General features: G+C 21.7%; 1 long non-coding RNA gene across 1 annotated transcript; it reads right to left on the bottom strand.

Annotated features, from left to right (window-relative positions):
• Positions 1 to 627: 627 nt before the first annotated feature.
• Positions 628 to 1,188, bottom strand: LOC114187861 (uncharacterized). Its single transcript, XR_003605356.2, has 2 exons — positions 1,062 to 1,188; positions 628 to 831 (listed from the first exon to the last, which is right to left on the bottom strand). It is a non-coding gene; the product is annotated as an uncharacterized LOC114187861 (long non-coding RNA).
• Positions 1,189 to 2,849: the final 1,661 nt, after the last annotated feature.

Here is a 2,849-nt window from a genome sequence, read left to right as displayed (position 1 = left end):
AACAAAGTTCTAAAGAAAAAAAAAAAACTGAATTGTTGTAAGTTCAAAGGTATTTTTGAACGGGATTGTGTTCCCTACGGGTAATTTGATGTACCGATTTCATTAAGTGTTCGTGTACACGTATACAAGGAAAAAAAAAGGTTAAATATGTTTTGGTCCATCAAGTTTTAGTGAATTTTAAAATTAGTTTTTTTTTTAAATTTACCAATTTAGTCTTCTATTTTTAGAAATGTGTAGATTCACACATTTTTAAAGATGAAGGACTAAATTGGTATCAAGTTTTGAAGAGGGACCAAAAACATATTTAACCAAAAAAAAGAAAATGATTGAGGAGATGATAAAAAGAGTTGATTTACGTACATTTTTTTTATTTTGAGAAACATATATTATTTTATCTATTTTACTTATTTCTTTTATAATTAGATGATCTTCTAATCTCATTATATATATTATAACGTAAGCACATGTTTCCGCTAATAATCAATAAAATTAATATATGTATAAAAAAATGATAACATACTTATTATTCTTATTATTAATCTATAAATAATATGAAATTATTAGAGAAGAAATATATTTGTTTTAGTTTTATACAATTTGAGAACGAGTTATGTGGAATGCAATTGATGAAGAAGAATTGAACTTCTCTTATTTATTACCGATAAATTTTACAAGAAAGACATTAAATTGTTACGTTTAATTGAGGTTTTTCATTTCCACTACAGGTACAGAGACAGCAAAAGTTGACGCATTGCTTGGTGCAACCAGGGCAGTGCAGATTACCACAAGCATGTAGGCCATGGCACGGGTAGTAACAACCATTCACAAAACCTACAAAAATTTTTCATCCATTTCACAAAACTCACATCAATCACATATCAATTCAATTCATCATACATCACTTCTAATATAAAATCTAATAATAATAAAAATATATAACCTTCTTTTACGTAATATTCAGTTTTAATTTTTACGCAATAAAATTTAGATTCACATATAAATTCTCAATAAAAATAAAATAAAATGTAGATAACTTTATAAACGAAGAGAATGGAACATACTTATGGTAAATATTACGAGAAATAAAATCATTAAATAAGGAAACAAGACTGAAGCTCTTGTCATTGGTGTGTATCTGTGTTTGAAGGAATTTTTAGAATAGTTTTGCAAGTTAGAGAATTGTGTGTGTCTCAAATTATTTATAAGAGTTAAATATATTTTTGTCCCTTAACTTTCAGTGAAATTAGTTTATTTCGAAAGTTTGGACCAATTTAGTTTTTCATCTTTTGAAATACGTGGATTTAGTCATTTTAATTAAATTTTATTAGGTTTATTTGATGTTTTGGTACGCATTTCAGGATTGTATTTGAGTTGTTTATATTGTTTAATACATTTTTTTTAATGTTAAGTCAAATACTAATGTGAAACGCGTTTGAAATGTCAAATAAACTTAACAAAATTTGATTAAAATGACTAAATTCACGTATTTCAAAAAATAATTAAATTGGTCCAAAGTTTCAAATGAATTAATTTCAAAATTCACTTAAAATTAAGAAACCAAACCATATTTAACCCTATTTATAATTATAACAATAATAATAATAATAATAATAATAATAATAATAATAATAATAATAAAGTGCATTAAATTATAAGAGACAAAGATATAGGTTAAAGTTGAAGTTGGAGCTTTGAAGATTATTTATAAAGTCTTAATTGTTACATAACATCCAAGTTAATATAATTACTCTATTAATTAAAACATTTCACAATTGAAATTAAGCAAAAAAATAATACATAACCTTATTTGTTTACACTAATCTTTGTACCCGTTTAGTATATGGGTAACTTTTTTCAACAATATTTAATATTTAATGATAAAAATGAGGTGGAGACCTTTAAACACACTAACTTTCTATTATACCATGTTTTAATATTATAATTTTATCATATTGTCGATGTGAACTAACAAATTTTAAATTAATTATATAGTAATATTAACTTTAATTACAATTTAGTAGAAAAATAATAATATATAAAGTAATTATAGATAATATGATTAAGTAATAAAAAACCAATACTTAATTAATTTATAATATTAATAATTAATAATATTACTAGAAACAAAAAAATAATTAAATAAATATAATTGGATCTGATTTCCCGTCTACTAGATCTGATTCCACGGTTTTGAAAGTTTGTACAATAATAATAATAATAATAATAATAATAATAAAAATAATTAATAATAATAATAGTAATATTGAGTTTTTGGTGGTAGGAATCGATTCCAATAATGTTGAACCGATTCCATTGGGTTTGTGTTTATATATAATAACTAATATTTTTAAATAATAATAATGTTAATAATAAAAATAAAATAAAATATTAATATAATATTTATTTTAAATATAAGAATAAAATTGTAATATTATACTTTAATATATTAAAATTTTATTTTTTATCTATCATATTATTCAATTCATCCACCATATTTTTACAAATTTTATCTATAAATTCATTTTTTTTTCACTCCAAATGTCCTAAAGGAGGTTATGTATAATTTAAAAGATTAATTCTACAGTTTCAACATTTAATACTGTTTTAAAATTATTCAACAATTAATACTCTAAATTTAATGAAGGTTGTACGTTATGTTTGACTGACCAAATTTCATATTACATAACATTATCTTTATTATAAAACTTAATTTATTTTGTGAATATAATATGTCTGATTATTTTGATGATCTGCTTATAATTTTTTTCTACTATTTTATTCGATTATTGACGTTGTCAAAATACAATTTATTTATTTATTTATTTTTTATATGCATAATCAAAATTTTA

The sequence above is a fragment of the Vigna unguiculata genome, chromosome 6 (assembly GCF_037176805.1).
Source record: "Vigna unguiculata cultivar grain cowpea cultivar isolate G323 ecotype 2 chromosome 6, ASM3717680v1, whole genome shotgun sequence".
Classification (NCBI taxonomy): domain Eukaryota; kingdom Viridiplantae; phylum Streptophyta; class Magnoliopsida; order Fabales; family Fabaceae; genus Vigna; species Vigna unguiculata.
This window is presented reverse-complemented; position numbering and strand designations above follow the sequence as displayed.